At 43.4% G+C, this 14863-nt stretch overlaps 1 protein-coding gene across 3 annotated transcripts in view; it reads right to left on the bottom strand.

The window, feature by feature from the left end:
• CACNA2D3 (calcium voltage-gated channel auxiliary subunit alpha2delta 3) overlaps window positions 1-14863 on the bottom strand; it is an 859261-nt gene that overhangs the window by 251140 nt on the left and 593258 nt on the right. The window lies entirely within an intron of this gene.

Below are 14863 nucleotides of genomic sequence, written 5' to 3'. Positions count from 1 at the left end.
ACATTAGGAAATCACATTAGGAAATATTTTGAACTGAATAAAAATATAACATTTTAAAAACTGTGAGATGAGGCCAGGTGCAGTGGCTCATGCCTGTAATCCTAGCACTCTGGGAGGCTGAGGCGGGAAGATGGCTCAAGATCAGGAGTTCGAAACCAGCCTGAGCAAGAGTGAAACCCCGTCTCTACTAAAAATAGAAAGAAATTAATTGGCCAACTAAAAATATATAGGAAAAATTGGCCGGGCATGGTGGTGCATGCCTGTAATCCCAGCTACTTGGGAGGTTGAGGCAGGAGGATCGCTTGAGCCCAGGAGTTTGAGGTTGCTGTGGCCTAGGCTGACACCACAGCACTCTAGCCAGGGCAACAGAGTGAGACTCCGTCTCAAAATAAATAAATAAATAAATAAAATGAAATAAAAGCTCTGAGATGTAGGTAAAGTAGTGCTTAGAAAGAAACATGTAGCTTTAAATGCTTATAACAGAAAAGGAGAAATGTTTAAAAACAGTGGTCAAAGCTTCACCTTAAAAGGCTAGAGAAAGGACCAAATTAAACACAATATAAACAAAAGGAAATAAGAAAATAAAAAATAAAAGCAAAAAATCAATACAACAGAAAATGGCAAATAAAACAGTCAGTAAAAGCTAAAGCTGGTTCTTTGAAAACATCTATAAAATGGAAAGCCCTACAGCTAGAGTGATCACAAATTGCTAAAATCAGGAAGGGAAAAGAAGGGATATCACTACAGATCCTGAAGACATAAAAAGAATAAACATCTTTATGCCAATAAATTTAACAACTTAGATGGAATGAACAAAACCCTTACAACAAAAATGAGAAAAATTGATGTAAGAAATATAAAATCTACATCACCGTATATCTATAAAAGAAAATGAATTTGGAACTAGAAACTTCCCCACAAAGAAAGCTCCAGGCTCCAATGGTTTCAATAGTGAATTCTAACAAATATTCTAGGAGAAATGCAGCCATCTTACAAGAACATTTTTGGAAAATAGAAGAGAAGGAAATACTCCTCAACTTATTTTATTAGATCAGCATTATTAAAACCTGACAAACAAATTACAATAAAGAAAGAAACAAACTGCAGATATCCCTGTCAACAAAGACGCAAAAATCCCTAAATGTGTTAGAAAACAGACTCCAGCAATATATAAAGATAAAAATACAACATAGCCAAAAAGTGTTTATTGCAGGAATGCAGGGTTATTATAATATTCTTATACTTGATATCAATCACTATAATTTGCCGTATATGGCAGATTACATTTTCCAAAGTTGGTCATAATAATGTAATATCTCACGCGCCATGTTCTTTTTACAATGCGATATTTACGCTCTTCCTATAAATTATTGGGGTCTGTATCTGCTACTCTTAAAATTGGGAAGACCTTTGTGATTGCCTCAATCTAGAGAATATGTGGGAATTGGCACCATGTGACTTCCAGGGAGAGATTATCAAAATGCCATTCTCTGCCTTCCTCTTGAAACCCAGCCCCCATGCTATGGGAAAACTCAAACCAGCCATGCAAAGTGACCACATGGAAAGACAGGGTAGGTGGCCATTGTAGGCGTTCTGCTGACAGTTTATCTGAGGTCCAAGCCAACAGCTGGGATGAACCATCTGACAGGTAAGTAAAGATGCCTCCAGAGGATACTGGTGCCCACTGTCAAGTTAGCTCAGCCTTTTAGTCTTTGTAGCTAGAACCCCAGATGTGGCTGAGAGGAGGCAAGCCATCCTTGGTGTTCCCTGTCCAAATTCCTACCACAGCATTTGTGAATGCACTAAAATGGTTGTTTTACTCCATTATGTCCTGAGGTGTTCATTAAGCAGCAATAGTAATCAAAGGTAGATACTATAACCTATTTTTGAGTGGAGGACCCTACACCGCGTGAGTGTGACTTGTGCCCAGCGGTGTGGGTGGCAAGCAGCAAATCTGGGCTAAACCCAGCTTTCTCTGCAGAGCCACTGCACAGTGCTCAGGTAGACAGACGGAGTTCTGTGTGTGGGATGGCCTCGTCCACTCACTCAGGGCTACGAGAGGCTTTTGCCCCGTCATCACCAAGAGCACTCACTGCTCTGGCCTGGCCCCCTGTTAGTTTCGCTCCAAAGGGCACTGGAGATCAAGATTTGGTGTGTGTGGGTCACATAGCCAAAATCATCTCACTATTAACTTTTAGCACAGGCATATGCTCAATGTCTGCATTAAAGAAGCTCAAGTAGCCCAATGAGCCATGAATTCTGGGCATTTATACAAAAGTTGGTTGACATAGGAGCTGAAAGAACTCTTGCCAAACGGCTGCGAGAAGCATCGGAATGAAACCTGTTACAGTCTTGGCCCCCACTTCCCTGCATTGCAGGAGATCTCAGGTGGCGAATCTACAAGTATTCGTGAAAACAGGACAAACATAATTTATTCATTTCCTTCCTAGAAAGATGACCGAACTCAGGAGGGTTGCCATGGGCTGGTATTTTCTATTTTCTGATGTCTTGTCTGCTCTCCCTCGCTGCCCTGCTGCCCAGGCCTTTCCCCTTACAGGCACGTCAGCTCCCTCTCTGCAGAGGTGCAAACAAGTCTTCATTGCCAAGCTTGAACAAAATACGCACAGACGCAGAGAAAAGTCGTAGGATTCGCTTAGATGTGTAGGCTGTTAGATTTGAAAGGGCGTTGTAAAAAACAGCTAGGTGTTTTGCCTGCATAGAATCTGCCTCTTCTTTTGGCAACAGCACTTGGATTTGCCTTTGAGAGAAAACCCAGGCTCTACTCTTAGATCTCGTGGGCGGACTGAGCCAATTCCACCCCCCTCAAATCCAAGGGTAGACACGTGACTCCCGCCTGGCCAATGAGAACTCTTCATCCTGTGACCACCTGACTGGTTCGGACAGAGATGAGCAGGTAGTGGAAGCCATGAGTGTTGGCACCAGGGTGCTAGCTAGGACCATGTGGAAAGAGAAGATGTCGTTCCGGGGGGCATGCTCCGTGAGCAGCGTGTAAATCTGGAGCCGTCGGTGGCGATCTTGACACCACACGGGGAAGACAGCCTAACCTCAAAATAAAGCCAAACAGAGGGAACTAGAGCCAAGAGATGGCAAGACGCAGATTCCTGGATTTCCGTCACAGCCTAAGAGACCCAATTCACTAGGACAGCTATCATCTATGCCAGTGGTTCATGGACTTTGCTCTGCGGAGTCACAGAATTCTGTGCGCCACAGGGGAACCAAAGAGACTGAACGAGAGGGGCCCTCTGACCCCAGTCCGGTCAGAGCCACTGTTTATTTCAGTGTCCGAGGGCCCAGCCTGGACCCTGGGCATCAGGTGCGTGCTCGCCCTTCAGTGTAGAGCGACACACCTGCGTGCTCTGGGAAAGCCCTCAGCCGTCACCCTCCCTAGACCCATGGACATTCAGGGAACGAACCCCTAAGCAAAAGATAGCAGCACCCTCAAAATGCAGATGACTGCCCTGGAAGAGCTGCTGTCACATAGGGAATGGTGTCCCCTTCAGAAGCACCCACCTGGGGAAGAGCGCCTCACCTGAGAGCAAAGCCACACAGAGGCGCCACGCGGGTTCACTGTTCTGCATTCTGTGTAGGTCACGGCAGGAGAGAGCTCTGCTCCCAATCATCTTCTCTGAACAGTGCTGGGCTCATGTGGAAGTCCCACATGTTTGCCAGGGAACAAACTTATTTCTGTACTGACTTTCTGTCAGAGTAAAGGGTAAGAACTTCTTTTCAGTGCTCTAAAATAGTGGTTTGGTTTTTGAAGTCTTTTGGAATCTAACTTCCTTAAAATTGGAAAAAACAACCCCCAAATCTGGTTACTTTTGAGACAAGTTAATTAAGTCCCATCTGTCTCAATGTGACTGCCCTCTATTTTGAAGTGGGGAAAAAAAGAGAGAGAATCCAAACTGGCAATAATGTCCTTTTAATTGAATAAACCAACAGTTTTCTCATTCTAATGAGCATAAACTGTTTACAGAAAAGATTTTATTTAAATTACCCAGAGTGATTACTTTAAATTCACAGTTTGGCTAAAAGCTACAGTCATAAATAATTAATTTTTCTTTTTAAAAGAATTATGCAAATTTAAGCCATGGGGCTAAAAATGGAAAGTGTCTAATCACATATGAACTGAGCTGGCATTTCTCTTCCTTGCCACTTCACCTCCGTATTTCTGACTTTGCACCTGTTCTGAATACAAACAATGCCTGCCCTCGCTTACCATAGTCTAAGGTGGTTCGTACACCTGCTGTCAACCCTTTTTGTCCCTACTGAACGTTGAATAAGAACAAGAAATGGGTGTAACCAGCTTTGTGTCAGTCTCCTTATAATGCCAGGTACATGTGAACATTAGCAAATTCTTAGTGACATAGATAAGACAGAATCAATTGATCAGGACATGTTTCCTAAGCATTTGTCACGTGCAGGCATTCTGCTGAGTGAGCAGAGCTCAGAGAGAGAAACTCCTCTTTGAGGAAATTCCATAGACTACCCATAGCCGAAAGTTAAATATAAATACAAGGAAGGCAATAAAGACCAGACAGTAAAATCTTCAAGTAGCCGTAGGCCAGGGGCTGGTTAGCAGTGTGCAGCGGGAGACGCCACAGGAGCCAGGGTTTCTGACTGTGGGGCTGGGGGCCTTTTCAGGTCAGATTCAGCCTGAGACTTTACAATCCCTTTCACCTTGACTGATACTGCCTGGCAGTAATAAGATCCCTGAGCACAGCCAAGAAAAAGAAGTCCCTTCTAGATGGTGGGCTGCTGCCCAGCACCTAGGACACTCGAGGCAGTGCCAGCTCAGCGAGGCACCGGGAGCACAGAGCCAGGCACGGTCAGGCTGCAGAGGGGTGAGTAACAATGAAGGGGAGAGTGAGCTCTAATTATAGAGAGACTGGTGTGCGTTCTGCTGCTATTCTAGCTGCTGGAGCTCTTGAGTACAGGAAAAGGAAACGTTGTGAATGGCATAATCAGGCATAAGGGATTCCCAATCCCTAGAAGATATGCCTGTAGAGTTTTATTCAGACATCTGCTATTTTTAAAGCTCGCGGAACAAATACCTTTAGATGGTGCATGCATGCTAGATATCTGCAGTCCCCAACCCTGGGGCTGCAGATGGGTATGAGTCCATCGGTATGGGTCAGGAACCCAGCTGCACAGCAGGAGGTAAGCAGTGGGTGAACGTCTGTATTTACAGCTGCTCCCATTGCTTGCATCACCGCTAAGCTCCACCTCCTGTCAGATCAGCAGCGTTATTAGATGACCATAGGAGTGCAAACCCTACTGGAAACTGTGCATGTGAGAGATCTGGGCTGCGTGCTCCTTATGAGAATCTACTGTCTGATGATCTCAGGTGGAGCTGAGGTGGTGATGCTAGCGCTGGGAGCGGCTGCAAACACAGATTATCATTAGCAGAGAGGTTGGACCGCACAATAAATGTGATGCGCCCGAATCATCCCAGACCATCCCATCCTCCGGACCCCTCCCGTCCATGGAAAAATTGTCTTCCATGAAACCGGTCCCTAGTGCCAAAAAGGGATCCCTCTCCCCATCATCTTATACCCATGCACTTACTTCACCAGCCTGGCTCCCGAGAACATTTTCCTTCTGACACAGATGCGAAACGGTAAGTGGAGTTAGAGCCTTGCTTGCAGTAGTAGCAGGAAACCCTATTTTGGCTGCTACAGAACCGGAAGATGAGAGTAGAAGGCAGGTCCCTGAGAGAGGACACTACACCAGTCTCCCTGATAACAACCCCGTCAGGCAGAGTCTATCATTACCCCCTTTTATACAGGACACAGCATAGAAGGGCTAAGCCAGCAGTCCCACCTCAAAGGGCTGCTAAGTGGCCGAGGGAGCACTGAAACCTGGGCCCTCTGGCTCCAAGACCCGTGTTGGTAACTAGCATGGTGTACCTGGCTACCTGCATAAATACCTTAGTGGGAAGGAAAGTGAAAACTTTCCTCATCATACAAGAAGTTGACCTGGCTCCTCCAGGAACTTCATGTTGCAATTCTTTGGGAGAACGACGAGGGTGGGTCTCAAGGTCCGAGGAATGGGCTCTATGCTGCCTGAGCCAGCCGGGCCGCAGCTGGGGACCTTCCAGCCCCAGCTCATGCTGAGCCGGCTCACTTCAGATGTGAGCCAAACCAGCCTCACTGAACGCTGCCATAATCCTTCCTTAGTTTAGGGAAACTTTAAAGAAAGCTGTGACAACTCACATATACCGAGAACTAAACAGCCATTGATGCGTAACGAGTAAATGAATCAGAGGACATATTAAATTCCCACCCAAATCACCATGGGCTCACCATTAAGGGGGGAGAAAACAAGCTTGGCGAAACAGATGGATTCTGGCCAGAGTCCCCTGGGTTTCCCTGGCTACTTTCTGAATATGGCAATGCAAGCTGATCTGAGGAGCACTGGGGCCCTGGTTGTGCTCACAGACTCCACTCAGCACCACGCACGCGCTGATGCCTTCACAGCGGCAGCCATCTCCACTCGCTTACCACAGAGGACTCCCAACGTTATTGCCTTCAAAGTTTAAGGAAAGGACACACTAGGGATGTTCAGGCACAGGAAAATGTCTTAATGCTCAAATAATTCACTGGTTTTATTTTTAAATATTTACATTCTACTGCAGAAAGGACTTAAAAAATACCTTAAAATGGATATTTGGGGCCGGGCGAGGTGGCTCACGCCTGTAATCCTAGCTCTCTGGGAGGCCGAGGCGGGCGGATTGCTCGAGGTCAGGAGTTCGAAACCAGCCTGAGCAAGAGCGAGACCCCGTCTCTACTATAAAATAGAAAGAAATTAATTGGCCAACTAATATATATACAAAAAATTAGCCGGGCATGGTGGCGCATGCCTGTAGTCCCAGCTACTTGGGAGGCTGAGGCAGGAGGATTGCTTGAGCCAGGAGTTTGAGGTTGCTGTGAGCTAGGCTGATGTCACGGCACTCACTCTAGCCTGGGCAACAAAGCGAGACTCTGTCTCAAAAAAAAAAAATAGAAATATATTTGACATACAATTATGTGCCAAGCTCTTTGAACTCTGTCTGGCTAATACTGAGTATTCAATAAATGTAGCTGTAATTATTATCATTATTTTTTGTTGCTCAATCAGGAATACATGAACCCAGGGAACAGTATGTTTTTTTCATTCAACAATACTTATTAAATGTCTCCTCACACCAGCTATGAGAAGTGATAGAAAAACCTTTTAGAATGGCATATTTAGGAATATTTACTGTGGGCAAATTCAGTCCACTGAGTCATTCCTGCAATGGCTATGTAAATATGAACAGTTTTAATATTCATAGTATCGTCACTTCAACTTTGTTACATATTATAGTTCATGTCGGATCTGCCCCAATGCAGTAGAGAAACTAAGGCCTGGTAAAGGGAAGTGATTACATAAGGGCACGCAGCCAGCCAGGGGCAGAGCAGGCTTGAGCTTCGGTTTCCAAACTTCTCTCCCCAGTGTCCATTCAGTTGTCAAGAGCCTCAGAAATTCTGGGGCGTGGTCACTGATAGCACCATGAGAGGGACAAAGGTCATTCCTAAGTATCCCCAGGCTTCCTATTCCTCCTCATTTAGGGAATTTCAAAAGTGATTGCATGAGACACCTCTGACTCGTTCTCCGAATAGACACTAAGAGCAAGGCAGTTTGCACAGAGGAGATGCCAGGAGCCCTGAGGGCACGGAGGTGCCTGGGCACCCTGGCACATCTTGCCCACGCTTCGTCACGGAGTGGTGGGGGCACTTCTGGAACAACTAGGCAAGGAATATCACGCAAAACCAGTTAGGAGAATTAGCCAAACATGCTCACCTCAACAGACTGTGGAGAAGCAGTAAGCAATGAATTTGTTTGTATTATTACCTCGTGGAGCACGCTTCTTTAAGATCACCAGTACCAACACTGGTACAAAAATGCGAAAGGATTTTCAAGACCCTTATGACCCACAGTGATATTATGATTAATAGATGAGATCAGATGGTTAAAAGATAAAAGAAAATATGGGGTCACAGAATACAGCAGGATGCCCATTTATGAGGAAGTTTATGTAAATGCAGTACAGTGCTGAGAACTGTATAAAACAGTATACTGAGAGCAGTATAAAACAGCTGCCATCAGAAACCAACAGTAAGGACTAGGAAATTGCCAAAAAAAAAAAAAAAAGAAAAAAGAGAAGACTATAAATAGGAAAAGGAATTAGAATATGCTACTCCAAAATATGCCACTTTGCCATGAAGATATTTATGAGCTGAAAGCAACTGAAAAACAGCAGATGCAGAAGGAATTCTCTGCCTTTCCCCTTTCTACCTAAAATTTGGGCATAAATTTCCCTTTGTGAAGGTGCCTTCCCTCCCCTCTCCTGTACCAGGAAGATGAGATGATGCTTATCATTGGAGACAGCATTGACTTGTGTCTACATAGAAAAGCTTAATAAATAATCCTTATCATCTATTTGTTTCCCCAATATATTTACTTTCCCACAATTTTCAACCTCTCAAAGCCCAAACCCATTTTCCTTTGTCTTGTCACGTCTCATAATTTATTACCCTTTGTTAAAATGGTATATAAGCTCCCAGGCCTAATGAATTTTTGGAATTTTCATTTCTTTTCTGTGAGGCCCCCTATGTGCACAGGAAATAAACCTTTCTCCTATTTATCTGTCTTTTGACAGTTTAATTCAGTGGTCATTGAATGTAAGAGGGGAGATGAAAAGATTTTTTTCCTCCCCTACAATAGCTACTTTCCAGTTTCATTCGTAGAAATCAACTGTGCTTCTAGTCCATATTTTTAAGAAAAAAATGAAAGATTCATGATGATATATATATATATATATATATATATATATATTTTTTTTTTTTTTTTTTTTTTTTTTTAAGTTTTAGTGGTGGCCTAAGTTAATACATCATGGGGACTTGAAAGATTTTATGAAGCAATGAGTTTGGATTGATAAGGTGGTTTTCCCCAACAGATTCAGATCATATTATTATGTGACAGCCTGTTATCCATAACTAACTCAAAAGAGCTATTTCATAATTCAATACATTGTGAGTACTACACACTCATTCAAACATGTGTGTATGGGAAACAGCCACAAGAGGAGAAAAGCTCTGAATCATGTGGGAATGGTAACATTTGATTGTTATCTTTCTGTTTGTTGATATCTAAAATGAATGAGTAGCCACCACTGAGTTCTTTCAAATAACAAATGGCTTTCATATCTCCATGTTAAAAAATTTGAAAATCTAATGTAATAAGAGATATAATAAAGGATATGATGTATAACAAGTCATCCATTCATGTGCTCATTCACTCAATCACACAATGAACATGCATATGAGTATTGGGCATGTGGGCCACATGCAAAGATAAATAAGATGCAGGCTTTCTGAGGTGTCACCATCTGTGTTCCCGTGATCAGATGGGTATGAAATTGCATATTGTTTATCAACTGGATCACAATTTAATAAACTCATGACATTCACAAACTTGTTAGTTTAAACCTATCAGAACTGACAACACAGTTCTTTGGTATTTATTTACCTACTAAATATCTATGAAGCATTAGTCCCTGGGCCAAGAGTCATGGCTGTAAGAGACAGGCATGGTTCTGTCCTGGGATTCTTACAAAGGAGAGAGACCCAGGACTAAATAAAGATGACCAATGCATGACAGCTGGGGCCAGAACAGGGAAGGACCTGCAGAGGAGGCAGTACTTAAAAAGAGCCTTGAAGGACTGCATTAGACAAATACATTAAACTATAACAAGAGTATCATTGTGTTTCCCCAAGTGGGACTATTTTGTTATTCCTTCATCCATCCATTTGTGTGGTATTGTGTTGGGTACAAGACATACAGTGTTAAAAAACAAAACAAAATAAAAAAAAAAAACATCAGCTAGTGACTCTAACATTTTTTTTAATGACCCTTACTCTGTTACTATGCATAACTTTGAAAATAATCCAAGTGATATATAATAAGCTATGCTAAGTGCTATTAAGAATAAGCAGTGGCTCTATAAGAGAGTAATAGGTGATCCCTTTCTATTTCAGGATTGAGAGAAGAGATCTGTAATTTGAGACCCAAAGATGAAGTGAGAGCTATTCAGGAACCAGTGAAGGCTGTGAGGGCAGGCGGTGGCTGGGCACTTGCCTCCCAGGAGCTAGCGGAAAGGCAGGGCAGAGCCTGGAGGTACAAGAGCGGACCCAGAACAGCAATTTGGAGGCTACAGGGCTGCTCCAAGCAGGAGAGAGGGTGATGGAATGTCGCAAATGGCAAGAAGGGAAAAGACTGAAAATGTATTTTGAGAGTAGAATCAATAGAAATTGTGTTCAAAGCCAATGGTGTAGGTATTTGCCTTGTTTAACAAGAACAAGACATAGCAAGGTTCCAGGCCCTTATTCTTTCATACCAACCAAGGCTGTGTCCAGTGGGCCTCTCTCCTTAGTCTCATGACATCTTTGGATAAGAAGACACGCTGTGCACGATCTGCATTCAGGCTTATTGGCTTCTGAATGTCCCTTTAGGAAATAATTCATGTATTCTGCTTGCCATTTAAGTAGATGAATAGAAGCAATTTACAGCAAAATAGAAACAGGCCCATATAGCTAGACTAAACATAAGAGATCTATCCTAGTGGTTCTTAACATTTTGAAGAATGATAGCTTCCTCCACCAAAAAAAAAAAAAAAAAAAAGAAAGAAACAAACAAACAAACAAAAACCCCCAAATCATACATGTGCATGTTTATGCACAGTTTTGATGAGAGGGATCACAGACTGCTTAAAATTCACACATGTCAGATTTTGAAATCTTCTAATCTAGGCCAATCTTCCCAATCTTCATCTGTGATGTAACATATAGTAGGAGAGAGAAAACCAAAAATGATGTCTCCTGATTCTTTTTCTGCATTTTATAACCTACTGAACTTCTGGCAGAAACGTATCTTTCAGCCAAGATATCCCAACAATGGAATTCCGCTTTAACTAACCCCAATCAATCCCATGCAGAAGGAGGCCCCATGGCTCTGCTGATGGCTGCTAGAGTCCTGGGGAAGGGTGGTGTTTACAGGTCTGCAGCCACCCATGCTTTGAGCTCCTGCTGGATCTGTCCTGTTTGTGCACTACCTGACCGTCCTAAATGCACACTCCCTGGCCCCCTTCCCGGGAGTATAGAGATGTATAATACAAAACTAGAACTTTCCATGATTTCCTACAAAAACCACTCTTTGGAGGCCTTTGTGAAAATGTGCTGGACTGCCAGTAAGATGCAGGGTTATACTGTAACAGAGCAAATAACATGGAATTAAATAAGAGCTAGCCTTGCTCTTGAAAAGATCCCAAGCCACTCTGCCCGTGTGGAATCAGCCCCTTGCCTACTTGCACAGTCTCCTGCTCCCTTTTCTCCGAGGAGGCAAACGTGCCCTTTTCATTTGTCCCATTTTCTTCTACAGAGCAATTTTGTCCTCTCTTTCATTCCAACTCTGCCCTGGACTATCCCCCTTTCATAGCCCCATGGCCCCAAGTCGGACTATCCCCCTTTCATAGCCCCATGGCCCCAAGTCTTAGATTTGAACGCTAGCTTTGAACGCAGGACTGATTTTGGAGGTAAACATTTGGAAGTAATTAGCCATACAGAGAAGAGGTTAAATATGGCCATCTCTTCTTAAAAAGACAAACAACTTAAAGTGATTATTTCGAGGGAGAAAACAGAGAGTTCCAGTTAAAAAAACAAAACAAAACTCTGACAGTATCATTGCTTCTTCTCCCGGCCCTCATCTAAAGCAGTCTGCGTGCAGAGGCTCAGACCATAGGCAAGATTTCCAAGAGACAGAAACTCTTAGCCTCAAGGTTAATTAGACAGCCTCCCAGAGGCCTCCAGCAGGAGCCGCAGAGTGCCGCTGCTCTGTGTGGGGTAGGGCTTCCCAGACTGCCACACCCGCTCCCGTTCCGAGGTTCTGTCGCCCTTGCCCAGTCTGCCTTTAGGACACCTTCGCTTGTTCAAGTGAGTATTTGAAGTTATGATCTACTTATTAACCCACTGCTTGACTTGCCTGACTACCCATCAAGATGGACAGACTTAGTGCACAAAGTCATTAAAAATGCCCCCAAGGACTTTGATTTTGGACCCTCAATTTCCTTCAGGAGAGAAGCTGTGTATATCAGGAATAACATATCATGATTTTTGACATAGTGACAGCAGTTGGAGTTATATAAATTATAGGATGTGATTACAGTATTTGCTGTGATAACACCATCAAAATCCTTTTGTGATGTATAACACATTCCAAATGCAAATTCTAGGATATTTAAAAGCCCATCAAATAGAATTGTTGTGACTCAAGATTTAAACTCAGGAATGCTGTGGTTTCTTTTACAAGTATGATGAGCTGAGTTTTCCTTCTGTCATTTAATATAGCACAGAGAACTCTCCATGGAAGAGATACATATTGCAAAATGTGAAGTTTCCTATCTTGGGCTGCCAGGGCTATGGGGAACATAATTCAGGCTCCAGCATCTTCACATCTCAAAGTGGAACTGTGGGGTGTCTCAAATTCAGTAGAAGTGATATGATTCAGGTCTGTGGGAACAGCAACAACATTTCTAATCTCCCATCAGGCATCCTAAAGACCTTAGCACCCCTTTAAAGCAGCCTGTTGGGCTTGTTCCTGGTCAGAGCACATACATATATGTAGGAGACCTTATATACATACATATATGTGGGAGAACTTCCCATGTGTAACATGGAATCTAAGAGCACAGTCTCACACCCAGGCAGATGACCCAGGTTGAATTCCATTTGTTCCACTAATTATCCCATCTCGCTGGGCAAATTTCTCAATCTCTCTTCCTTATCTGGAAAATGGAGATAATAGGACCCATCTGACAGAGATGCAAAAGCGTTGAGCATTTTAACTGCGTGTGTGTGTGTGTGTGCATTTTAACTGCCCCTTAGCACCCCTGTTATCCTCACTGTGCTGCTCAGAGGATGGTGCTCCTCACTATCCTGCCCTGCTGCTCTGTGGGGAAGGATGCTTCTGAAGAGAGTCATCAATTTTCACCGCTCAGCCTTTCCTCCCAGCTTCCTGGTTCACACAGGCTGGCCATAGGGCGAGATTAGAAGCACAGCAGATTCCCACATTGTAATTACTTCTTGCTCTAGTCGTTTCTAAATGATACAGCCATTAAGTCTTCTGAGACTAGGAGAGGCAATGGCATCAGTAGACTTTTTTGTTTTTTGTTTTTCTTTTCAGTCCCAAGCATGGCATGGAATCTGTAGGCAGGAGAAGCTGGACACACCATCCAGAGCAGGGGTCATGACTACAGAGAGTGATGCTGAGGACCCTGGATACCGGCTGGGAAGGAAAATATGTGCATGGCCCAGTCTTTCCCCCTTTCTTATGGAGAATGTCAGAATTCGGCCAAGTTCAAAATAAAAGGAAGACAGAATTCATTCCATAAGACTCTGGATGGAACAATAAGTAACATTATTCTGAATTTCTAGATAATAATGATTAGCATTTATTGAGCACTTGCTAAAGGGTTGGCATGGTGCTAACAACATTATCTTTTTTAATCTTCACAATTCTATGAGATCAGCACCATAATTACTTCCATTTCACAAAAAAGAAACCTTGAGATTATATAATATAGCACTGTCATATGATATGTAATTTGCTATAGAGTACTTCAGCATAGATGCTGTGATGTGTGAATGCTAATTTTAATCTGCATCTCAGAGGTGGTCAATTGCCCTGATCAGAAACACACCTTCCAGCTAGGAAGCAAAGGGCTACATGTGCCATCGCTGTTTATCTCTGTTCAACACCAGAAGTTTTGTCAATTACCATGATGGATATTAGAAATGAATTCCTACTGGTAAAATTGGAGAGGTCCACCCTGCGGTTTGTTTCAATATATTGCAGAAGCCTTGCCTTTCTCTGCAGGAACCCACATAAGGACTTTGGGAGCTCTCTCTTTAGGAATAATGCCCCGGACTGGATTTTTAAACAGTCTTGCCTTTAGTTGCTGACTCCAAATAGAAGGTTAACCAGTTACTGCAAATGGTGCATTTGCTCTGACGCAAGGTGCTATGGGAGCCCTGAGAGGATAGAGCTCTGGACTTGCTCGAGCTTTCAGAACAGGTGGCTTTCATGTCTGCTTGCTAATACGTGTTTGCGTGGATGGCAGAATTGGCCTGAGACTTGTTTTCACCACAACCTGGTAATAAGATTGTGAGGGAAGGACTTACAGCTTCATCAATAAATGTTGGAAGATACCAATAACTACCAAAATAATTTAACAGCTGCAAGTTACCTGATTGTCTTGGATGGATCACTGCAGGGACTTAAAGTCTATTTACTAAATATGAAAACTGTGACACCCTAGTGCCCAGTACAGGGACTGACCCTTAGTTTAGTAGGTGTCTGGTCAAGAACTAGGTAACCCTACATCTGCTTCCACAAGTGTCCCTATAACATCAACGCCCAAAGAGTAGACCCTCCTGCTTGCTGGCCAGCTGCAGGCAGACAAGGGGCAATCCAGCTTATGGAGAGAGCCATAAGTCCACACATTCTGAGCTCTCCTAATTCAGCCCTATGTTGGATTATCATCCCAAGAGAAATGGTAAATTGACGAGCTTGATCTAGATTCCACAAAGTCTGGGGAAGTCAGCAGAACTTACAAAATGTATGGCTCTGCCAGTACAGCAAAGCGCCGCCATGAATGCATGAGCTGTGGCCAAGGCACAGCCCCGCTGCGTTCCTGCATTCCCAGCCACCAATTTTCTTTTCCAAGTTTGTTCTTGTTTGCATTCAGTTGTACATGGTTGAAAATCTG

This window comes from Microcebus murinus, chromosome 1, assembly GCF_040939455.1.
Source record: "Microcebus murinus isolate Inina chromosome 1, M.murinus_Inina_mat1.0, whole genome shotgun sequence".
Lineage (NCBI taxonomy): Eukaryota > Metazoa > Chordata > Mammalia > Primates > Cheirogaleidae > Microcebus > Microcebus murinus.
This window is presented reverse-complemented; position numbering and strand designations above follow the sequence as displayed.